Source organism: Pleurodeles waltl, chromosome 6 (assembly GCF_031143425.1).
Source record: "Pleurodeles waltl isolate 20211129_DDA chromosome 6, aPleWal1.hap1.20221129, whole genome shotgun sequence".
NCBI classification, from domain to species: Eukaryota; Metazoa; Chordata; class Amphibia; order Caudata; family Salamandridae; genus Pleurodeles; species Pleurodeles waltl.
This window is the reverse complement of record NC_090445.1, coordinates 870,491,065-870,517,455: the sequence shown is the minus strand read 5'-3', so window position 1 is coordinate 870,517,455 and position 26,391 is coordinate 870,491,065.

The following is a 26,391-nucleotide window of genomic DNA, read 5'->3' as shown; positions in this document are numbered from 1 at the left end:
CGTGTAGAGGCACTGAGAAGAACCCATTGCTGAGATCTAGGACGGTGAAGTGGGTGGCTGTACTTGGGATATTTGACAATATGGTCGCTGGGTTTGGAACTGCTGGGAATAATGGTACTACTGCCTTGTTAAGTTCTCTAATGTCCTGAGTAAACCTGTATATCGGGGCTCCATTGGGCCCTGTTGCTGCCTTTTTCACAGGGAGTATCGGAGTGTTGCATGGGCTACTTCTAGTTTCCCGCAATATTCCTTGTCTCAAGAGATCTTCTATTACTGGAGCTATACCCTCCTCTCCTTCCTTTGCCAATTAGTATTGTGGTACCTGCGGTAACTTTGCACCAGGGCGCAGCAACACTTTTACTGGTGGGTAGTCCAGAATTCTTCCTACATCATTCGGTCCCTTCGCCCATATCTCATTGGGGACCACTTCTTGTAGTTCAGGGGGAAGAGTGTGTGACTGTTCCTGCTTGACTGTGATGCAATGGGTGAATGCCTGTAATGTCATCCCATTCTCCTTACTTTCCAGGAAGATGCCTCCGGTGAGCATCTAATGGTACACTGTAGCTTGCATAGGAGGTCCTTTCTTAGCAAATTTACAGGGCAGTATCTGGTGAAGATGAATTGGTGGTTAACGGTGATAGGACCTACCTTGAGTGTCAGTGGCTGTGTTAGGAATTCCTCCATGGGTTGCCCTGTCATCCCCACTGCTGTGATTTGTATTTCTGATAGTGGGGCATTTGGTATATCGGAGGCTCTCAGCATGGATCTAGTGGCCCCAGTATCTACTAGGAATGGCACTGTTTTGCTCATCACCGTCCCCTCCACGTAGGGGCCGGCTTGATCTACTGATAATACAGGTCCCATGAAGTTTGCCTCTGGGGGAGGAGGAGGAAACCCGTGTCCTCTTTGTGGTGCTTGTGGTGTGTCTTGATGCGTGCCCCACCCAGCGCATGCCTGTTCATAGGGGTAGGCATAATATGCGTTGTTGGTGTAGGGTGGGGGTGGTAGTGCTATTTCCTGCTGCTGCCTCTGTTGCCCTCTGCCCCCTTGTCCTCCAGCTAGCCGTGGGCAATCTGCTTTCCAGTGTCCTTGTTGGTTGCAGTGGAAACAGGTATTGCCTGGCGGGGATGTGAAAGGTACCCTTTCCCCTCGTCCCCTGCCCCTTCCTCTTCCTCTACCCCTTCCCTGGCTGTTGTTGTAATACCTTTCCTGTGCCACCATAAGTGTCACCTTATCCTTTTTTACCTTTTCTTCCTCTGTTTTTTGCATGTTTTCCTGGTAATCAGCGCAGTACCCAGCTGCTGCTAACACTTTGTCAATTGGTTCTTGTTGCCAGCACATAAGTGAAGTTTGAAAGTGACTTTGTATGGGTTGCTGTAATCCATATACAAAGTTAGTTACAAATGCTGGCATCGCCTCTCCTAGTGGGTTCTTCATCCTGCTGCTCTGTTGGTACACCTGGAGTAACCGGTCATAGTAACTTGTTACACTTTCATTCTTTTCTTGTTTTGTATGTATTATTTTTGACCAATCTGTCTTTTCCTCTGGTAACTTTTCTTTTATATATTTAATTACCCTCTCTCTTGCTTTCTCCACTGCTTTTCCTGGTGCCCCTCCTTTACCCCTTTCTGGTTCCTCTGTTGGCCATTGTACCGCTTTCTTACAATCCGCCCAGAGATCCCGTGGTATTATTATGCTGAACAGCATGTTTAAATCCTTCCACAGAAATTCCCCCATTGCCACTATCCTGTTCAACTCTGTGTACCCTTTCTGTGGCTCTTCACGGAGTTTCGGGTAGTCCTTGGTGAAGGCATACAGGTCACTGCGAAGCCATGGTACGTAGACGTATGTTGTTACGTGGCCTTCCTCCCCTATTGTAGCTGTGGGCACCTCTCTCAGAGGCATCTGGTGCACTATCTTTTTCTGTTCCTCTAATGCTTGTAGTATCTGCGCTGTATTTAGCCCTTGTAGCAGTGTGTCCCAATTTTGTAACTTTAGTATAGCATTTTGTAATGTTTCGTACAATTTTTCATCCTCCCACCCTTGAAGTTCCTCATTAGTAAAGCTCATTCACGAGGTGTCCCAATGGTGTTCTGCGGGCAGATCTTTTGCCATTTGTTGTGTATATTTCTGGTGTACTTGTGGGCCCCTGGTCATTAATTCTGTGCGTGCTAAGGTCACCAGTTCTTCCCTGTATGCCCTAGTCAGTTCGTCCTTTAAGTCCACCAACTTTTGCCTCCCATCTACCAGGTCTTTCATTAAAGACTTACACAATTTCCCATCTGATTTAAAAAAAAAAAAAAAATTCTTTGCATACCAGGGGAGCTACTGGGTGTTTTTCTTGACATGCTGGGGGAGCTACTAGGTGTCCCTCCTTGTGACATGTTTCCTGTTAAGCTATTTCTTCTCCTTCCTCCATTTATATCCTCATTTTGCGTTGTATCTAACATTTTGGAGTTGTGTTTGTTTTGTGAGTGAAAACACATATATATCCCATATTATTTCCTGCAGGTCTGTTACGCTTCTAACCTCATCTAGCATTGTATCCTGAAACTGCTGTTTCCACCGTGTCTTCAGTAAGTTAATCTTTTTATTTCTCTTTTCTACCTTTTCCTTTTCCTTTACTTTTTCATTTTCTTTATCCAATTTTAATGCCATATGTACCACTTCATTTTTCACTTCCTCCAATATTTCATGCTCATTTAACCCATCTAACTCTACTTTTGTCATTTCCACTCTTATCAACCTCAGTGCCACTTGGCGTGCTTCATTTGTCTGTGCTTTTTCTGTTCCAGTGATAGCTCCTGGGGTTGTGTTACTGTTGTTTTTGTTGCTGTCTGCGCTGGCTGCTCCGCCCGCGCTTCTGTTCTACTTAGTCTCCCTGTTAGGAGGTCTTCAATGAGTGGGTCTTCCACCTCCTCCTCTATCATTCCCTTTTCCCTTTCTTCCTGTGGTTGTGCACTTACCACAGGAACACACGGGAATGTACCCAACACCTCCATTCTTTTCTCTCTCCACTCTTGCCTTTTTTCACTCCTCTTATACTTCTCACAGCACTCATTCTTCCATTCCAGCAATGTTTTATGTACTTTATTTTTCACATCGCTGGTCATCTGTAATTCTTTTAAACAGGAAGTCCATGCGAAGAAAGCGTCCCATTCTAAACCCCTTGTCTTGCGTCCCTTGAGAGTCAACATCTGTCTCAGGTATGTTATTTTATTCATGTCATAGGTGCCAGTAATAGGAAACTGCAAGTCTGGTCTTTTAGCTGTCAATTTATGCCATTTTTCTAAGAACAATAGTGCATGTAAGCCTTCCTTAGTAGCTACTTGATATGCTGGACTGTCCTTAGGGGGGCTAGGTTGCTGTGTGTCCAGTTTGTCTTTACTGAGAGGGTTCCCCATGGCTTTCTTACCCTTGCCTTTGCTTTATCTAACACAAAGACAATTACAATTGCTCCAGAAAACACTAGGGTGTCGGTGTGTTCTTTACACCGCTCATACCCCGTGACACAGAAGGGATAACAATGGGTGCATTCACGCACAGAGCTTCTCTCTGCCAACAACAATCATTTATTAGTAAAAGCAGAAAGCCGGTCTGCATTCATGCCACAACTCAGCCAGCCATGTCCACCTTAGCGCACACAAAGTTTGAAAACAGACAGTACCCAAGGTGCTAGTGACGGCGTCCACACTGGCGTCCTTTGGGGCGAATCAAGAGATGACAGAATAGTCAGGAGGGAAAGATAAGAATATCACACCCTTGCTTTCCTGCCCTGGGGCAGGGTGCGGCCGTATGATATTGGAAACTGGACCAGATCCGTGGCCAGTGACACACAGATAATGCAATAGCGGTGAACTAGTCAGGCAACCACATGTGACGGCAGAACCATAGACAAGGGTCATAGTACAACATGCCCTGTGGGGTGATCCTACTCCCACCCCTTGTATCAATATGTAGTGAGTGCAGGGTGGGGTTTGTACTGTGGGATGTTGACAGATTAAATCAGTCAATTGTCATAAAAATCGGTATTATGTCACCCAGAAGTCTACCCACCTAGTCTTAAATTTTCTAAAAATTCCTATCCTAAATCGCAAATGCATGCAGCCAAAATAAATCACAGTACACCACCTTGTGGTGAACCCTTCCTTCTCCAATCAAAAACCACTTTCGCACTCACACGTATTCATAGATCAAAAAACACTTTCACATACACACACATTCATAGATCAAAAACCACTTTCACGCACCCACATAATGAAATCAGCATCTATAGTTCACACTATTTTACATGAGTAGCCGATAGTTCAATATGTCATAGGCATAGTTCAAAGAGCTGCAATATCACAGGAAACAGATAACATAACAATTGGCTAACTTGGCACCGCCTGCCTGCTCCACTGGAATGAATCACTATCATTCCGATACTGGAATGAACCACTATCATTCTGATACACATGAACCCTGGCACCACCTGCCAGTTCCTCTTAAATGGACCACTACCATTCTCATACACATAGACACATAGACCCTGGCACCACCTGCCAGTTGTTCTGGAATTGACCACTACCACTCCACATCTGGGCAACGCCCTTTTAACCTGGGGTTGGCGCCTACAACACCCTCTCGGACCAGAGTTATCCGCCCCAGCCCCTCTGGCTGGGGACTGCAAACAGCGACTTGCGCTGTGTTCTGAAGCAACACCGCTAGTTGCCTCTATTCCTCGGACTTTGTTTTTAACAGTAACAAGCTACATAAAATACAGGAAGCTAATCTAATTATACTGCTGCAGCGCAGGGAGGAAGGAAATGGTGTAATACAATGGAAGGACTGAATTAACACAGAATGCCAGCAGCCGGCGAACGGCTACAGTTAACCATCTGAATGTTTTCACGAGGTGTATTAGAGGAGCCCGCAACAGAGGAAGAAATGCCCTTGGCACCACCAACACTATGCAGGAAACACATTAACGAAACAACTCAGTTACCTTCCCGTCTCGTGATATTTACACTTGAAATACAAGAAAGCAAACAGCAAGAGCAGGATCACGAGGCAGCAATAGATACTCACGAAAGCCCAAGCCTGCGTCACAGGAGGGGCCTTGTCCAATTGTTCAGTAGTAGGCCCGACCGAAGCAGGAGCTGGGCTGAAGGGAGTCATCCGCTGAACGAGACCGCATTCTTTCCACCAAATGTAGAAGCCAAATTTTTCAGCACCCATCCAGGATACAAACGACGGTTAGCCAGCTCTTCTAGGTAAACATAAAGAATTTATTAGAGATAGAAAGACATGTACATGGAGGATGCGCAGTACTAGTTGTACACGAACAGCCTGAATAAAGGAAGTAATACACGATCTTTTATAGTATTAAACCACAAACATAATTCGACGTTCTATTGGTTCTTGACATTGACGTATGATTGACGTATGATTATTGCTCCATTATGGCTGAAGGTGGTTCTTCCTATCACACCATATATAGTAATAAAAAGCATAGACAAGGATTTTACACAAGGTGGCCTACGTGCCTAATATCACATGGTCCATCTTGTGACAGAACTTGAGAACATCACGTACTCAGACTGGTACTTTCCAGAAGGGAGATTGCTTCAGTTAGCATGCAATGACGATGATATTTCATGGTGGCTGTTCAGAGAGCAAGCCTTGCAACATAATGCATTCCTAGTTGCTGCGAATTACATTTGTAGGCCTCTTTACTTAATGATAGGCCTGTGCAGAGATTGTCATTGTGTATCACAGGGGCCACTAGGCCTAGCATACCTAAGAACTGTAAAATGTGATTCCACACAGGTACGTTTGCAGGTGTATAGTGATGAATTGTGTTCCCATCAACTGCTGGAAATGTAACCCAAGAATAGAAAAGTTAAGTTCAATAAGCTGGGTGTGCATCAACAACGAATGTGTCTGGACTCCTCTGGGCCGTCAAGCCATGTGCCAATAAATGTGCAGTAAGGGTGGTCTCATATTGACTGCAATTGCTACCTGTTGTGGATTCACCGTAATAAATGGTAAATTTGTTCAGAGATATGCACACCAAATGGGGATTATCATTTTAGAGTTCAAGCTTGAACAACCTACAGCCTTAGTCAGGTGTTCCCTACTTAGCTGAGGAGGAGATCCTGAATCCCACGGACATCATTGTATGGAGTACTGAGGTGTCTTTGTATGTAGTGAGACAAGATACTCAGGAGGACCTGAAAATTAGAGCCTGACCAAACGTTGGCGGTGCCATGTCACGTAGACTCTCATTATTCCAATGAGACAACTGGATTTGAGAGTCAGAATCGCCTGCGGTGTGGGAGACTGAGTCTTAACTCACTACAGTTGACACCTGTCGCCCTGATCCGGGTTTTGCTCCGGCTAACTAGCAGTGCTTCATCTCTACCATGAGAGCAGGGATGACTGGGCAGCCGAGTGCATGACACAATTGACTCCTCAGGGAAATCGTGGTCACTCAGATCTCATCCGTTTCTCTCAGTTACATTATTCTCACATATACAATGACAAGCAGATGTAGTATATGTTTCAATAAGGTTTTAATGAAGCGACTGCATCTTAGACAATAAAGCATGTACTGCAATAACCAGGATGATAAAGCTTGACAGGATTAAGATTGTGACAAGGAGAGTAAGCATAGAAATAACGCTACCATATTGTCACTGGAGTCAAACAGACTAATTCCTACCTAGGCTATATTAGAGCACAGCATGTTAAGCTCTAGTTCTGCCCTTCAGGTTCCCCTGGGAAGACATCATTCCCCCACACCTGAGCAAAGGCCTGAAGTCTGCATAAGCAGCTGTAGCGAAGAGTTCAGAAATCAGTATTCAGTCATGGTCATCTGGCTGGAATCTCCTTCTAACGTTTATGGGACAGGGAAGTGTTTTTATAATATAACAGCTGATGTTCTGAGAAAATGTCCCTACGTAAGGATGTGTGTGTTTCTATGAATACCAGAGACAAAACGTTTTCCACGGTTACCGACAACCTATCTTACTGTAGCCTTGAGAAAAGCACAGAGTGCTTGTTTAAAACACAGTGCTGGGCTAAGCAGAGCACAGCTAGATAGAGAGAAATAAAACAGGACCGTAAATGTGGCTATTGTTAAAATAATAAACGGAGCTGAATAAAATATATTTTGGTTAAAGTGCACAGCGGCAGACCAAGCGTGCTAAACTAACGTGCATGGAGCTATAACTAAAATGGCTACACAATAGTGGTTCACCTGTGGTGAGATGTGTATTCATTCCAAACAGTGGACAAAAGGTTCTGTGTGTGGGGAGGGGGTTTCTTCCCTTGCTAAGATGAACTGAAGGCTGTGTCCAGCCCCCTTTAGCTTCAAAGCATGCCTTCCTTGTTACTGGTAGATGAAGCTCATGCCTGGGCCTGCCACCAGATTATCTCTCTAGCCAGACTGTCTCAAAACTCACTGGGAGGCGAGGAAGTGACCAGAAATGGTCTGGGAGATGGACAAATGATTAGCCTCCATCCAGAGGCTGCCACTGGACACAAATGTGTACTCCACACATTCTTTTCTCCATATTCACCTTTCTTGCAAACACTCAGCGGTCTGTGAAGAATCAGAAGAAGGACTTCTTTGCTATCTGAAGAACCTAAATGGACGCTATACCTGCTTGCCTTGAACACAGAACCCAAGAAGTAACTCTAACATCAGTTGGCACACCTCCACTTTGAGCTAAAATGATGCAACAAGCTTCCAGAGGCCTCTCTCCCTCCAATTACCCAGTTGGCCAGTTCCAACTGGACCTGCCTTAGACCCTGCTGCTGGGTTCAGTTTCTCTTAGTCCTGATCCCAGAGTGCTGTCTCCTAGGTCTTGGACCCGTGGCTAGGTTTAGAGTGTACTTCCCCATTCCTCCAACTGCACGAAGTGAAAGTTAGAAACTCTTTTGCCAACATTCTGCCTGGGAAGCAAGGAGACAGGGGTCACTGTCAAAGTTAGAGCTACTGATGGCAAATCGCCATTCAACCTCAACTTGCTAGATTGCCATGCTAAATGAGATCTGACTTCTAGAAAGGTTTCTAAGTCTGAACATAGGGGGCTTCACCGGGACCGAGTCTGAGCAGTATCCAATAGATGTTGGGGCCTTCCGTGCCATGCACCTCAGATTTCACCCCCTCAAAGTTTTCCCGCCTTTATCAACAAGCACACCAGCATCCCACTCTTCAGTAGCCTGCCGTTGGCAAGCCTAGCTTAGATCCAGCTTGCAGCTTGCCCCACCGCCAACTCATCCACAACCACTTTTTCCTCCATAAAAGTTTCTAAGTCAGAAGTTAAGCTTTCCTCCGGGACAAGCGTGGTCCCTGTATCCGACCTGTGATCCATTACAATCAGCCTTCATTTTTAACTTTGACCCAGTCTAGCATTACCAGACACCCACAGATGGCGTTTTGTGCTTTTTGGTGCTATTTTAAATTAAAAAAATAAAAAATTATATATCCGCTTCTCCTTATTGGGTTTTTGTTGTTTTGGTGTCATTTTATGTATTAAAATATTCAGTATTTTTCTAAAGTGTTTGGGGATTTTATTTGTGTTGTTTTCTCATGTTATTACTGTTTGAGTGCTGCATAAATACTGTACACATTGCCTCTAAGTTAAACTTGTTGGCATTGTGCCATTGCTACCAGGGGTTGAGCTGTAGGTTATTTAGGCCCATATTTATACTTTTTTAGTGCCGCATTTGTGCAGTTGTTTTACGCTAAATCGGCACAAACTTACAAAATACAATTGCCCAACGCCAACGCAAACGCCATCACGCCCTTGCAGGATTTGTGCGAATCCCTCGCCACCTTCTTCCATCGCAAGATCAGCGACCTCCACGACAGCTTCGGACACCAGACCCAACCTAACATCACCGAACCCGCACCCCCGGCCTTCACCCTCAACAATTGGACCCACATCAACACTGAAGAAACCAAATCCATCATGAACTCTATCCACTCCGGCGCCCCTTCGGACCCCTGCCCTCACTTCATCTTTAATAAAGCCGATGACATCATCGCCCCGCACCTCCAGGCCATCATCAACTCTTCTTTTTCTTCTGCTACCTTCCCCGAATGCTGGAAACATGCCGAAGTCAACGCCCTCCTAAAGAAACCTACGGCTGACCCGAGCGACCTGAAAAACTTCCACCCCATCTCTCTCCTGCCTTTCCCAGCCAAGGTAATAGAGAAGACCGTCAACAAACAGCTGACCACCTTCCTGGAAAACAACAACCTGCTCGACCCTTCACAAACCGGATTCCGAACCAACCACAGCACGGAAACCGCCCTCATCTCAGTCACAGACGACATCAGAACCCTGATGGACAATGGTGAAACAGTCGCCCTCATCCTCCTCGACCTCTCGGCGGCCTTCGACACCGTCTGTCACCGCACCCTAATCACCCGCCTCCGCTCCACCGGGATCCAAGGCCAGGCCCTGGACTGGATCGCCTCCTTCCTCTCAAACCGTTCCCAAAGAGTTTACCTTCCACCGTTTCGCTCAGACCCCACCGAGATCATCTGCGGCGTACCTCAAGGCTCAGCTCAACGCTCTTCAATGTCTACATGAGCCCCCTCGCCGACATCGTACGCAAGCACGACATCATCATCACCTCCTACGCCAACGACACCCAACTTATACTCTCCCTCACCAAGGACCCCGCCAGCGCCAAGACCAACCTACAAGAGGGTATGAAGGACGTCGCAGATTGGATGAGGCTCAGCCGCCTAAAGCTGAACCCTGACAAAACGGAAGTCCTCATCCTCGGCAGCACCCCGTCCGCCTGGGACGACTCCTGGTGGCCCTCGGCCCTTGGCACCGCACCGACCCCCACAGACCACGCCTGCAACCTCGGCTTCATCTTGGACCCCCTTCTCACCATGACCAAGCAAGTCAACGCCGTGTCCTCCGCCTGCTTCCTCACCCTCCGCATGCTCCGCAAGATCTTCCGCTGGATCCCCGCCGACACTAGAAAAACCGTGACCCACGCCCTCGTCACGAGCCGCCTGGACTACGGCAACACCCTCTACGCTGGGACCACCACCAAACTCCAAAATCGCCTGCAACGCATTCAAAACGCCTCGGCCCGCCTCATCCTCGACGTACCCCGCAACAGCCACATCTCCGCACACCTGAGACACCTGCATTGGCTCCCAGTCAGCAAAAGGATCACCTTTCGACTTCTCACCCACGCACACAAAGCCTTCCACAACAAGGGACCGGAATACCTCAACCGACGCCTCAGCTTCTACGTCCCCACCCGCCTCCTCCGTTCCTCTGGCCTCGCGCTCGCTGCCGTCCCTCGCATCCGCCGCTCCACGGCGGGTGGGAGGTCTTTCTCCTTCCTGGCAGCCAAGACCTGGAACCCCCTCCCCACCAGCCTCCGGACCACCCAGGACCACTCCGCATTCCGGAGACTCCTAAAAACCTGGCTTTTCGAGCAGCAGTAACCCCCCCCCCCCTTTCCCCTAGCGCCTTGGGACCCGCACGGGTGAGTAGCGCGCTTTATAAATGTTAATGATTTGATTTGATTTGAATTGGATTTTGTACGTTTGCTCCGATTTTGGGTCAAAAAAACTACACAAATGCAGCGCTAAAAAAGTATAAATATGGGCCTTAGTGACTTTAGTGGTTGTCTCTGACAAGGACTGTGATTATTATTTTAAATGAATTATCACCCCTTCAGCTAATACTCTAATATCTTACAAAGGGGATTTACATTATAAACCCTCTGACAAATACAATAGGATGGGGTTTTGAATTGCAAACTCCTTGCAAAACACAACAGGAAGAGGCTTTACAATGTGAACACAATAGTATATGCAATAGGAGTAGGTTTCAATTGTGAACCCTCAGACAAAAGCAATAGCAAGAGGTTCTATGTTGTCAATCCCCTGTTGAATACAACAAGAAGGGGATTTACATTGTGAACACCATGACATACACCAAAGGAATGGGATTTGCATTTTGAACTGTGTTGCAAGTACAAAAGAATGGTCCTGGAAGGGATTTAACACAGGTCCACTTAAGTTTGTCCGCAGTAAATTCTTTGTGTTTCTACAGAGGGAAATGTGATCTTACTGTATACTGTGGGTCTGCTTAAAATATTTGTTCGTCACAGAGACCACATGGTTATGTTTATGTTCATGTTAATGCCAATATGCTTATGTTAGCTGATTTTTAGATGTGGTGACAAAGGCATTAAGCCTCCCATTCACATTTTGAAAGACTTGACAAAGCCTCCTGGCCAATCTTACCTATCGTAAAAATCTGTATGTGTTGCAATCAGCTCATAAAGGGGGATTGCTGGTTTTAGCGTCAGGGCCTTGTTGGTGTGCATGTTGTCCATGGATACCACACAAGTGTGGGGAACAGACTAGATGTACCGGATTATTTTCCCCTTATGATATTTATTTGAGGTACTTGATTATTACAATTCCTTTCCGTGAGGACGTGTTAGAAGAGTTTTCAATTTAGAATTCCACTCGAAATCTTGAAATTTAGTTTGTAGTATTTAGTTGTATGTTCATTGCACTATTTTTCCTTTTAAAATTAGTATTGGCTGGAATTTGTTTTATTGCTTTCTTTGGGAACTGCCAATTTTGATTTTCTAGCTCACACCACCTTCCCGAGTCATCCTTAGACTGGCTTGGCTCATTACTCTGAGATTTAGATATTACGAAGAGCCCTTACTACTGATTTTGAGGGACTGGAATAGAAAGGATCTATGATATAAAAGGAGAAAGCCATTAATTGCCACAATTTGGATGTAATGCCTAGAACTGCCAACTAGCCTGGGACATCCTTAGCTGGATTTCGGAAATACAGTAGGAAGGGGGTTTGCATTGTGAACTCCTTGCCAAACACCACAGTAGGCTGTTTTAATTTATGAACTCTGACAAATAGTATACGAAGGGCTTCAAATTGAGTAAACTTAGAAATGCAAAAAGGAAGAGTTTGGCAGCTGTTACAAAAATACAGGAGAAAAGGGTTTACAATTTGAACTTTCTGCACACTTCAAAAGGAAGACATTTTACTTTGTGAACTCTATGATAAATGTCACCGGAAAGACCACTGCATTGTGAACTCTCATAAATGCAACAGAAAGGGATTTTACATGGGTTTTACATTTTGACCGTCACAACAAACACCATTGGAAGGGGCTTTAATTTTTTAACTAACTGACATATACAATACAAAAGGAATGTACACTGTGAACGCTCTGACCAATGCAATAGGAGGAGGTTAAATACATTTGTCCTTTTCTAGAAAATGCTTGATATTTTCATAAGGAGTTTATGGTTCATGTCTAGGTATACATGGAGTCTTTCTAAAATGTTTGATAGGTTTCTCGAGGCAGCAACCACATAGTCATGTTTATTTATTTTCACGTCAAATACAACTGGCTTGATTTATTGGTTCATACTTCACAAAACAAAGCTTGTCAAACTGAGTATCCTGAGAAGTGCACGTGGAGCACAGCACAAAATGAACAAGCCAGGGAACATCTCGATTACTCATAAAATGACGATTAGCTGATCTTAAAACCATATACTACGAAGAAGTACATGAAACAGAAGTGGATGACTGGGGATGACTCCCAGGGATACTCGTGTGCACCATAGGCAATTGTTACCCCGGTGATTGAAAACAATTAGCTTACACTACTATCAGGGAATATGGATGGTGAAAAAAAACTTACATCGGACACCGAAGTCAAAGGATGGCTACATAGATTTTCCATTGGTTGCGTGCAGGAAACTTGGACCAAGAATCACGTGGGTCTAAAAGGCTTTCGCTCAAAGATAACACCAGCTGTGAAGCTTTGGGAGCATGTAAGAGTGACTGGCGCTCTTGCAATATCCACCTTGGTTAACTTCACCTGGCTGACAATGGAGATTGCCTCAATATACATTCTAGTAATTCATTGCATTTCAAATTAGAAACAAAATGGGAATCCTCCTCGATAATGTAAATCCCATTAGAAAGGAATAAACCCAGGATACACTACTTGAGCACTTAGAGCTGGTTCTTGCAGACACATAATGTAAGCACCTTGTTTAGGTCCCCAATTATGATGATTTTATGATTCGGAGAAACCAACTGTTTGAGCTTTAATAGAAGAACCAGCACATCATTCTAGGATCTTGGACATGGTACTAATACCCCAAAAACTGTAGCAATAACAAAAAGTTCTGGGCAACAATATCTGACCAAAAGCTGGTACATCTTATTTGCCCCTTCCTGCCGTATATTCCTGCCATGGAAACACATTTAGTCGGAAATGCCACCAAAATGTTGAACTACACAATCTTCCAAAATGGACTGTTGCCTTTCAAATAGTACACTGCGCTATTAGTGACCACTATCTACAGGTGACAAGTAACAACTGGACTTTAAATTACAACAATCTATTTAAGGAAATATCCTTGGCAGATGAGGATGCCTGCCTGCATTAAGTAAGATGGAACACAAAGTCACAAGTAAGGTATGGTCTTTGGAAACTCACTCGTGGAAAAGATCAGCTAATTCCATTGAGTGACCTGAATGGGGATCCACCAATACCCACATCTTGGGTCAACATTATTACTTCATTGGTGGATTACTATCAGCCCAAGATAAGCAAAAGGATTTTACAAAACCCCAAAAAGAACAGGCAGTGTAAACGCAATGGATGAACTAACATGGTACATAGAGAAATGATGAACTTTAAGAAAAGAACCAAAACATTGACTAAGCAGATTAAGAAACATGGCCAAGCAGCTGGCAATTAAATCATCACGAAAGTAAAGCATAAATACAGATTGAAATGTATGGAAGCTAAGACAATGTTCAAGGCCAGGATATGGTATGATATCAGTAAATGGCCCTACCCTCGGTTCCATATAACATTCTGGAGGATCATTCACAACATAGAATATTCCCAAATTACAAAAAATAACCTTGATGCAGACTCCTGAAAATAGTTCGACAGAACTATATTACGACCAATCAATATCTTAAGAGCTATCAGGAGGCCCTACTACTACTTTTCACTTAATAGTTTTAGTGATACAGTCCCTATAATGAATGTAATCGAGGTAGGCCAGCTGAAGAAGGATCAGTCACACTAAACAAATGTACCACTGGTGTTATTAAAATCCGACATAGTTCAAACTGTATCTGCTGTGGGAAAGAGTGGTGCAACTGAGCCAAATTGAGTCCCACTGGCAGTGTTAAAAAAAACAGGACATAGGTACATGGTGTACTCCAACCCTCAGAAATAAAGAGTATTAGTCCTTCTCAACACTCAAGCAAAGGTATTTGCTAGATTGCTGCTGTTCGGATTGGAAGATTGGGATAACAAATTTAATATCTGGCCAACTTTTCATACTGGCTTCAGGAAAGGCTGTGAAACACTAGACAATGTTATAACCATCAGCCTATTAGTAAATAAGATGACTGCCTACGAACCTTCACTGTTTGCGTGTTTTTATACTGTAGTGTAGACTTTGACAAAGTCATCCGGGTACACTGTGAAGAAAGCTGAAGGCGTGGAACATACCCAAACAACCTTTTGTCGCCATACGACTTTTACACACTGATAACTGTGTAAGGGTAAAATTGTGCAACAGGTCAACGAGTTCCAAAAAAACATTCTAACTAATTGAAGATTGTAACAGGGCGACTTGTTTGTGCCAGTGCTTGTTAATCTATACTCAGTTGAACTGCTGCCATCACTGACCAATTTAAAAACGTTCACCTGAAATTGAGGGTGCAATCTTTGCCTCTCTTACAGAATGCGGATGACACAGCACTGCAGGACCAAACAACAGTAGGCCTCTTAAGAAGCCTAAATAGCCTCCAACAATACAACTAACTGGATGAGTGGGAGCTAAACCTGGAAAGGACCAAGATAATGAATTTCTGCTACTCCAAGATTAAGTGTGCATGGCCAATAGGTGATCAAAAGGTATCCACTACAGATTCATACTTACATTTAGGAGTATAATTAGACTCCAAATCAACATTCAAAAACCAGCTCAAAGCGATGCTCGCCCACGCTTGATATCTCCAAAATCAACTATGGAAAATTAATAAAATCCTAAACATCCATGGGTTTAGTGTCCTAGATGTATTTAGAGCTACACTGGCACCTGAACTCTTATGTGGGTCTCCAAATGCAGGCGCCAAGCTTCATGTCGACCTGGTAAAAATCTCTTTGGATGCTATCGAGTCAATGTTTGGTTTACTGAAAAGCTTGCTTGTCTGTCAAACTAGGTTGGAATTTCACCTCCAGAATTACTAAAAAATTCTGATATGAAAAAAGCAGCGTGACTATGTGAAACCTAATAATAAAAATGGCACTCCAGCTGTTAGAAATTAGATCTCTGGTTGGCAGTTAGTTTACACTCTGTCCAAGCAGGAATCCTCACTCTAGTCAGGGTAATGGAGATACACAGCTCATATAAATCCTGCTCACCCCCTTGGTAGCTTGGCACAAGCAGTCAGGCGTATCTCAAAAGCAATGTGTAAAGTACTTGTACAATTCTGCTCAGTAAACACAGTGAAAACACCACAAAAGCAAAGTTATGAATTTTCAAAGATTAAACTTAAATATAGTGCCTAGAAACACAAATGCTTTGTGACAAAGTTGTTCCCAACAATCCAGTGCCGATGGCGCTGGTCACGGGGTCCCACGGACCCCCGGTACAGTGCCTATTGAAAGTGAGGAACAAACCGGTGCACAGATTCGGAGAAACGATGTGTCGCTGGATCCAGTGTGGCGTTGGTTCCGGTGCTGTGGAGCAGTGGAGCGGAGGTGTCGGTGTTGAGCGTAGGGTCCTTGCTGTGGAGCAGGGGAGATGAGATGGCGTCAGTGTGAACTGTTGAGTCCTTATGCTCCAGCGGGGTCGATGTCTGGTGGGTCAAGACGCAGTGGGGTGACCTCACAGGGTTGCGGTGATGCCACGGGGCTGCAGGTGTCATGGACGTCAGTGACACGGCACTCGGGACTCACAAAGTCACGAGAAGTCAGCGGGGCTGCGGCGGTGTTGGGCCTGCGATGTCAGTCGGGTTCATCACACTCCAGCGGAGACCGCAGCTTCGGGTGCAGGCGGCGTCCCAGAGTCTGGCTGCGACATCAGTCCTGCATCATCCGGAGTCGGTGCACCTGGGTGTTCTTGTTTTTAGGCCAGCTTTCACTCCCAAGGGACTAGAACCTGGAATAGGCACCACCTGGCAAGTTAGGGTCCACAGCAAGTGAACACAGAGGCTGGTAGGTGAAGTCTTTGCTGTCCCTGAGACTTCTTAACAGGAAGCAAGCCCACTCCAAGCCCTTAGAGATACTTCACAAGCAGGATATACAGCAAAGTCTAGTCTTTGTCCTCTCTAAGGCAGAAGCAGCAACTGCAGGCCAACCCAGCAAAGCACACACAGCAAAGGGGCAGTTCTCCTCCTCCAGCTCTTCAGCTCTTCTCCTTGGCAAAAGTTCCTCTTGATGAAGAAGTGTTCTAAAAGTCTGGGGTTTTGGGTCCACTGCTTATACCCATTTCTGCCTTTGAAGTAGGCAAACTTCAAAAGTAAGTCTCTGTTCTTGACGAGACCCTGCCTTGCCTAGGCCTGGCTCCAGACACACACCAGGGGGTCAGAGGCTGAATTATGTGAGGACAGGCACAGCTGTTTCAGGTGCAGGTGTCAGCTCCTCCCTCCCCACTGTAGCCCAGGAGACTCTTCAGGATATAGAGGGCACTCCCCAGCTCCCTTTGTGTCACTGTATAGAGGGAATTCACAAACAGCCCAACTGTCAGTCTGACCCAGATGTGGATTCCACAGGTAAGTAGAGGCACAGAATAGTTAAGCAAGAAAATGCCCATCTTCTAAAAGTGGCATTTTCAAACTGACAATCTAAAAACCAACTTTACCAAAAGATGTATTTTTAATTTGTGAGTTCAGAGACCCCAAATTCCACATCTCTATCTGCTCCCAGTGGGAAACTGCACTTAAAAGATATTTAAAGGCAGTCCCTGTGTTAACCTATGGGAGAGGTAGGACTTGAAATAGTCAAAATCGAATTTGGCAGTATTTCACCATCAGGACATGTAAAACATACAAGTACATGTCCTACCTTTTAAATACACTGCACCCTGCCCACGGTGCTACCCAAGACCTACATTAGGGGTGCCTTGCATGTACAAAAGGGAAGGTTTGGGCCTGACAAGTGGGTACACTTGCCAGGACGAATTGACAATTTAAATCTGCACACACAGACATTGCAGTGGCAGGTCTGAGCCATGTTTACAGGGCTACTCATGTGGGTGGCACAATCAGTGCTGCAGGCCCACTAGTAGCATTTGATTTCTTGGCCCTGTGCACCTCCAGTGTAGTTTACTAGGGACTTACTAGTAAATCAAATATGTCAACCATTGAAAAGCCAATTACAAATACAGTTTACAGAGAGAGCACTTGCACTTCAGCACTGGTCAGCAGTGGTAAAGTGCACAGAGTACCAAAACTAGCAAAAAAACGAGGTCCAGCACACAGTCAAAAATGCATGAAGCAGAGGCAAAAAGACAGGAGAGACTACGCCAAAGATGCCAGATCTAACACAAGCTCATCCAATAATTGGACAACATGAATATACTCACTTTAAACTGCAAGCTAAACTGGCGGTCAGGTTGTATTCACTTACGAAAAACATAGAGGCCCTTGGCAATTTGTCTAGCGCACAGAGAGTACTACCTTCATATTCCACGACATCTCCACAACCTTATCCCCTGCTGAACATGAAGTAATCTTTGTGAGCTATATATTTTCGATTTTGGTTCTTACTGCTACCCCTCAAAACACTTGAAACCTGAAAGAAGCATCCCATATGGACATGCTGGAGAGGGTGTGGGAGTTTCAGGACATCACTATCACATATGATTTGTCTATGCCTACCTTTTTTGACCATAAGAAGAATGTTTTTACTCCCATGCTTTAACTGTCTTGGTGTAAAGACAATTTAGGCAGCAATTGCAGCATGCTTGCAGGATATAGATCTAACATTAATGAGCCAACTATTAAAATATCTGGAATTTGTTACATCAGAGCCGCTAATTCAGCGCAAACCTAACTCCATAATTATACTTTGGCGCTAGACACATCTAGCGCCAAAGTTATGGAGTTAACAACATTTTCTGAATGAGATGCAAAGTAGCTGTTCCCATCCAGAAAAGGACGATATGGCCATAGCGCCATATTTGTCCCCCCATGCTGACATCCAGCACAGGGGAATGGGGGCCTTAAATGATCGTGATAAGCTTGCTTAGCACCACTATTTAACACCTGGGTACGGGCCGGCGTTAGGGGACCTGTAGGCATATTTCCATGGTCAGAGACCATGGAAAGAGCCCACAGGTGCCCTTCCCTGGTCCCAGGAACACCCCCACCCACCCCACTGATGCTCTTGTGGTACTTTGCAGGATTAGCGCCAAAAATCTTTGGCTGCTAAGTACATAGAGGCCCATTAAAAACAATGGTGTGCCTCATTAGTGTTATCTGAAGACGTGTCATGTGATTTTATGATCGTAATGGCTCTTACTAACCGAACAATAAACTTGTTTATACTTATTTATTGGTTATTAACTCTGGTGGCAATGGCAGTAGCTATCTCCTCTCATTTTACATTGTGAAAAATGAATATTTTTGATTGTGAAAATCTTCATGTTTTCTAGCAAGTTCATATAGCAGTACTGCTACTTTTTAGGATTAAAGTCTACAAGTGCGCGAATTGCCACATTGTAACTCACAGAAAATGGGAGCAGATTAATTGCCCCATGTGATTGTTCTATAGCTGATATAGGTGGTCATTACAACCCTGGCGGTCGGTGTTAAAGCGGCAGTAAAACCGCCAACAGGCCGGCGGAAAAAAAAATGGAATTACAACCGTGGAGGAAACCGCCAACATAGATAGCCACTGTAACACTCCGACCACCACGGCGGTACAAACAAACACTGCGGCGGTAACCAGCAACAGACAGGCGGAAGACAATGTACCGCCCACAGTACTACAAGCCACCAATCCGCCACCTTTTCCGGGGCGGAATCACTGTGAACAAAAACATGGCGGAAACAGGACTTCGAAGGGAAAACGCTCACCTCGACACACCCCACGAGGAACCAGGACGCCATGGAACCGGAGCTCCAGATTCTGCCAGCCTTTATCTTCCTGCTCCTCTACCAGGAGCACGAACGCCGGCGGCAAAGACAATGGTGAGTACTGCACCTATGACACAGGGGAGGGGGGAGGGGAGAAAACAGTGACACACACACACACACACAACACCCCCACCCCCACCCTCACCCACTACAACACACACGCTAATACATATTGATACATCACAGTCACACCTCCCAACCCCCCCTGGAAGAATGCAAGGACAAAAGGAAATGAGTCGAATAATCGTGATATATTCAATTACATACATCAAAAATATTTATAAATATATACATTTATACTATATACAATTAAATACACCAAGAACACAAGTCCAAGGGATTCCACCATCATAGTCCGTGGATCACTGGGCCCAAAAGGCATGGGCGAGGACCACACTCAATACCCAAACAAGACGGAGAGAACACTGCAGGGGCATCAGTTAGAAATAAAACTGGCACCTCAGGGGGAAGGGAAGGGGGGGCACCTCAGCCGGTTGAGTGCACGATGCCAGCTCCACGATGGGGCTCCATGCCCACAGTTCAATCCTGGGGAGTGCAAAGCCACAGTCTCTCAAGTCTCTACAGTGGGTGGTTTGCCCACTGTTCAATCCTGGGGAGTGCAAAGCCACAGTCTCTCAAGTCTCTACAGTGGGTGGTTTGCTCACTGTTCAATCCTGGGGAGTGCAAAGCACAGTCTCTCAAGTCTCTCCAGTGGGTGGGTTGCCCACTGTTCAATCCTGGGGAGCGCAAAGCCACAGTCTCACAAGTCTCTACAGTGGGTGGTTTGCCCACTGTTCAATCCTGGGGAGCGCAAATCCACAGTCTCACAAGTCTCTACAGTGGGTGGTTTGCCCACTGTTCAATCCTGGGGAGCACAAAGCCACAGTCTCACAAGTCTCTACAGTGGGTGGTTTGCCCACTGTTCAATCCTGGAGAGTGCAAAGCCACAGTCTCACAAGTCTCTACAGTGGGTGGTTTACCCACTGCTGCATCCGGGTGGTGTGAAAAGCCACAGTCTCTCAAGTGGATAACATTCTCCACTGGTTTCTGGAGGGGGCTTTGTGCCCAGAGTGCTTCATCCTGCCAAGGACTGAGGTAGTGGATGCCTTTCACCATTGGTTCTGGAGGGGGAATTGTGCCCAGAGTGCTTCATCCTGACAAGGACTGAGGTAGTGGATGCCTTTCTCCACTGGTTCTGGAGGGGGCATTGTGCCCAGAGTGCTTCATCCTGCCAAAGACTGAGGTAGTGGATGTATCTCTCTACTGGTTCTGGAGGGGGCATTGTGCCCAGAGTGCTTCATCCTGCCAAGGACTGAGGTAGTGGAAGCCTTTCTCCACTGGTTCTGGAGGGGGCATTGTGGCCAGAGTGCTTTATCCTGCCAAAGACTGAGGTAGTGGATGTATCTCTCCATTGGTTCTGGAGGGGCCATTGTGCCCAGAGTGCTTCATCCTGCCAAGGACTGAGGTAGTGGAAGCCTTTCTCCACTGGTTCTGGAGGGGGCATTGTGGCCAGAGTGCTTCATCCTGCCAAGGACTGAGGTAGTGGATGTATCTCTCAACTGGTTCTGGAGGGGGCTTGGTGCCCAGAGTGCTTCATTCTGCTCATGGCGGCCTCAGTAGCGTTGGAGCTTTTGGCGCTCATTGGCCTGCAGTGCTTGTGGCGGCGGTGTCCTGTTCAGCGGTGCTTGTGGCGGCGATGTCCTTGGGAGCGGTTCAGCTGGTGGTGGTGGTGTCCTTGGCAGCGGTTCAGCTCCTGGCAGTCTTGTCCTGTTCAGCGGTGCTTGTGGTGGCGGTGTCCTTGGCAGTGGTTCAGCTGGTGGCGGTGGTGTGCTTGGCAGCGGTTCAGCTGCTGGTGGTCTTGTCCTGTTCAGCAGTGCTTGTGCGGCAGTGTCCTGTTCAGCGGTGCTTGTGGCAGCGGTGTCCTTGGCAGCGGTTCAGCTGGTGGCGGCGGTGTCCTTGGCAGCGGTTCAGCTGCTGGCAGTCTTGTCCTGTTCAGCGGTGCTTGTGGTGGTGGTGTCCTGTTCAGCGGTGCTTGTGGCGGTGGTGTCTTTGGCAGCGGTTCAGCTGCTTGCGGTCCTGTCTTTGGCAGCGGGGCTGCTGCTGGCACTCCTGTCTTTGGCAGCGGGGCTGCTGCTGGCACTCCTGTCTTTGGCAGCGGGGCTGCTGTCGGTCACCTCCTGGGCAGCGGGGCTGCTGCTGGTGGTCCTGTCTGTGGCAGCGGGGCTGCTGGCTGTCGCCTCCTGGGCAACGGGCTGCTGCTGGCGGTCGCCTCCTGGGCAGCGGGCTGCTGTTGGCGTTCCTGTCTGTGGCAGTGTGGCTGCTGGCGGTCGCCTCCTGGGCAGCGGGGCTGCTGCTGGCGGTCTTCTCCTGGGCAGTGTGGCTGCTGGCGGTCTTGTCCGCCGTGCTGATCTTCCCAGGCTTGCCGGTTTTACTGTGCCCCTTCCCCACCTTGCTTGGTGTCGTAGCTGTCTCCACACTCCCAACTGTACACCTGGGAGTGGCTTTGGTGGCTGGTTTCTTTCCCCTCTCCCGCCGGACACTGGACAACTTTTTATGCTTGACAGGTGGGGGACTGTCCGTGCTGTAGCTCCTTGGCACACTGCCTGCCCTGCTGCCTGGTGCACTCCATAATCCGGTGACTACTGGCACCAATGGTCCCGCCGATGTTGTGGCTGAGGTGCTAGGTTGGGACCCGGAGAGTCGGGCCCTAGGAGACTGAAGGGGTAGGGGAGGTGAGGGAAAGAGGTCAAGGCTGGACAGGAAATGTTTCTTTCGTAGGAACACTGGGACGGGTAGCTAGAGGGGGGTTGGGAGTGGAGGAAGAGGTTGTGGTCCTAGGAGGTGTACGTTTGGTGACTTTGGGTGAAGGTGCATGGGCTGGAGGCTGTCGTGAGGTGGATGGCTGTTGGGTGGGTGTGTGGCTGCATTTGTGTACCTTGGGAGGTGGCCTCACAGACACACTGGGAGAGGACACAGGGGATGTGTGAATGGTAGTGGGGGTGGTGAGTGCACGTTAGCAGGGTGTGGTGGTGGGTGTGCTGGTGATGGACGTAGTGGCTGAGGATGTAGTGCATGCAGGTGTGAGTGGAGATGAGACAGGGAGGGAGGAGGGAGATGAGGAGGAGGGGGACACAGTGGAGGGTGTGTCTGCATGTGTGTGATGGTTGCGTGAGTGCCTGTGGGATGTGTGGTGCTTATGTTTGCCAGAGCTTCCCTTGTGTGTTGAGGCATGTGCATGCTGGTCTGATGGTGTGCTTGGGATAGGCTGAGGTACAGGGGTGTGGGTCTGGGTGGAGGAAGTTGGAGGGGGGAGGCTAGAGACAGGGACAATGGCTGCCATCAGTGCTGAGGCCAGAGTCTGAAAAGCTCGCTGAAGGGCTTCCTGACCAGAGTGAATGCCCTCCAGGTATGCATTTGTTTGTTGCAACTGCCTCTCTACACCCTGGATGGCATTCAAAATGGTAGACTGCCCAAAAGTGAGGGACCTGAGGAGGTCAATGGCCTCCTCACTGAGGGCAGCAGGGGTGACTGGGGCAGGGCCTGAGGTGCCTGGGCGAAGGTGATGCCCACCCTCCTGGGTGAGCGGGCACGGGGCAAAGGCTGAGGGGCTGCTGAGAGGGTGGTGCTGGTAGGGGGGGTGGTGGCTGTACCTGAAGATGCGGGGGCACAGATGGGGCCACCACCGCAAGGGAGCTCCCATCAGATGAGGAGTCTGTATTTCTGGTGTCAGCTCCTGTCCCCGCTGTGGAGCTCCCCTCAACCTCCGTCCCACTCGTTAATTCGGAGTCCGTAGTCTCGCCCTCCAGGGCCATGTGGGATGCAGCTCCCTCCTGCTCCAATGCCACTGCTCCTCCACCTGATGATGCTAATGCACACAAGTACAGGGAGACCACAAAAATGGGGGAAGAGGGAGACAGAAGAAAGACATGTTCAGTGCATGCAATACCGCTACTGTTGGCGGACACGACAGACACAGAAGCCCCCTGCACTACGCCACGCACTTGGGGTCCACTATTCAATCCCTGGGACATGGCTTACAAGGCTATGGCCGATTTCTGCATACTTGGATATCACAGAAGCCTGACTAGGTGTAGTTGGCACTGTACACAGGTGGGGTGGGTTGCCAAAGGGCCTGCCTGAAGAAGGGAACTTAACTAGCAAACTCGCCCTGGCCTAGGGGAACCCACAGCCCACCTCCCCCACCCAGACACCTACAATGCACGCTGAATCAGCAGAATGAGAGTGTACTCACCCCCTTGTTGCTGCTGTGATGCCCTCAAGCACCCATCCAACTCCGGGTACGCCACCGCCAGGATCCTGAACATCAGGGGGGTCATGGTGCGACGGGAACCCCTCCCACGTTGGGAGGCCATCCCCAGCTGGGCCTCCGCCGTCTTCTTGCTCCAGTGGCGAATGTCCTCCCATCTTTTCTGGCAGTGGGTGCTCCTTCTGTGGTAGACCCCCAGGGTCCGGACTTCCTTGGCGATGGCACGCCAGATGTCCTTCTTCTGGTGGGCCCAGACCTACAGGAATTGTACAGGGGAAAAAAGAGAAGTAATTACCATCTGCACCATCACAGTCATAGGCCAGCATCCCTACCCTTGCCATGACGCACAAGCACTCACCGTCGTTTCATGCACGCCTCATTCTCCCCCCCCATCTTTCATCCACCCCACTCGACACAGGTATTGCCCATACAGCATGCTCACAGTGTACTTACCTGTTTGTCTGGAGGACCGTAGAGTAGCGTGTACTGGGGGAGGACCCCATCCACGAGTTTCTCCAACTCCACTGTGCTGAAGGCAGGGGCCCTTTCCCCAGACACACAAGCCATTGTCTCTTCCAGACTGAGGTCACAGCAGCACTTGCAGTGTAGGTCCTCTCCTGTCGAAGATCAGGTATCGAGTGATTGAACAGACAAAAAATGGCGGTCACGTCCGCGGCGGTGCGTACTGTCACCGCCGGCGTACATCGTCATTGGCTCCTGGGACCCATAGGGTCCAATGTTAAACAATGCAGAATTACGCCGCGGTCTTCGACCGCCTACCGCGGGGGTGTACAACACCAGCGCAGTTACCTCATATCCCCTTATCCCACCTTACAGGTCAGGCAGCCGCCATTTCAGGGGCCCACATGGCTTTATTTTTTACTGCGTCACACATACCTAGGCCTTGCCTAAACACTCATACAGGCAAATTTCGATTTATGAATAGTTTTCAGAGTAAGCTGTGTTTAAGTACCTCAGAGTTGGTTAACTCTGTGCTCGCTGTTCTCCTACATAGGCACCGTCTGCTGGGGCATGTGAGGAGATGGCGGCAGCCTCCGGTGTACAGACCGCTGGTGGACCTGTCAACAATGGAGGAAAGACATGTGATTATCACCTACAGGCTTGATCGTGCCACAATCCAGGAACTGTGTGCCCAGTTGGAGCCAGAACTGATGTCAGCTATCCGCCATCCCACAGGAATACCCCCTCAAGTGCATCTGCTGTCAGTACTCCATTTCCTTGCAAGTGGGTCTTTTCAAACAACAGTGGCCATAGCATCAGGGATGTCCCAGCCTATGTTTTCCAACGTGTTGTCCAGAGTGTTGTCTGCCCTGCTGAAACACATGCAGAGCTACATTGTTTTCCCTCAGGTGGAGGATTTGCCTACAGTGAAAGGTGACTTCTATGCCCTGGGACATATCCCCAACATCATAGGTGCCATTGATGGGACACATGTGGCTTTGGTCCCCCCGCAGGAGTGAACAGGTGTACAGAAACCGGAAGAGTTACCATTCCATGAATGTGCAGATGGTGTGTTTGGCAGACCAGTACATCTCCCATGTTAATGCAAAATTCCCTGGCTCAGTGCATGACGCTTACATCCTGCGGAATAGCAGCATCCCTTATGTGATGGGGCAACTACAGAGGCACCGGGTGTGGCTATTAGGTGAGCACCTGGACCCAAATCAGTGGGAATAGTTGTCTGGGTCTGTGGATGTCCTTATGAGTCAGTGTGTGTCTAACAGTTGTCCCTCGCCATTTGCAGGTGACTCTGGTTACCCCAACCTGTCATGGCTACTGACCCCAGTGAGGAATCCCAGGACAAGGGCAGAGGAATGCTCCAATGAGGCCCATGGGTGAACTTGGAGGATTATAGAGCGGACCTTCGGCCTCCTGAAGGCCAGGTTCCGGTGCGTACATGTGACAGGTGGTTCCCTATTCTACTCACCAAAGAAGGTGTGCCAGATCATTGTGGCCTGCTGTATGCTTCACAACTTGGCTTTGCAACTACAGGTGCCTTTTCTGCAGGAGGATGGTCCAGATGGTGGTGTTGTGGCAGCTGTGGAGCCTGTGGACAGTGAAGACGAGGAAGCAGAAGAAGAGGACATCGACAACAGGAACACAGTGATCCTGCAATACTTCCAGTGATACACAGGTAAGAAGACAAACCTGCTTGCTACATCTAATTTAAAACTACTACCTCTCTACTGTCTGACATTTTCACCCAGTGTATGGTCACTGAGTTGTCACTTTCTCTTTTGATTTCACAGATGTAGGTCCCACTGTGTGACATCTGCTTTGTTTCCTCATGGACTAGAGCTGTGTGACATAGGTTTGTTGACATTACATTTGAAAGAGCATTTTGGTACTGTAATTGCAAATACACTATTTCGAAATTACAGACAGACTCCAGATTGTGTTGTGCTTTAAGGGTATTTATTTAAGTGCTCAATATTGGAGGGGTTGTAAAATGGTGAGGGGTGATGGTGGAGGAATGTCCATGGCAGAGTCTAGTCTATTAGTCTCACAGGTGCATTGTCCAAAGGGGCATAGGAAGTGGAGCTGGGGCAGTATAAGGATGGACAGGGTGACAAGGTGGGACAAAAGGATGACAATCAGGGTGGTCTCATTTCTTGGCGGGGGTCTTGGCATCGTTCTCTGTCTTTGTCCTGGATCTCAGGGACCGCTTGCGGGGTGGTTCTCCCTCTGCAGGTGGTGGGGTGCTGTTGTGGTGGTCCTGTGGCAGTGCCTCCTGTCCACTAGCACCGGCGGAGGTGGTGGGCAGTTCATTGTCCAGGCTAGTGTCAGGGGCCCCTTGTTGTGCCACAGTGTCCCTCCTGGTGTTGACCAGTTCCTTCAGCACCCCTACAATGGTGCCCAGGGTGGTATTGATGGATTTCAGTTCCTCCCTGAAGCCCAAAT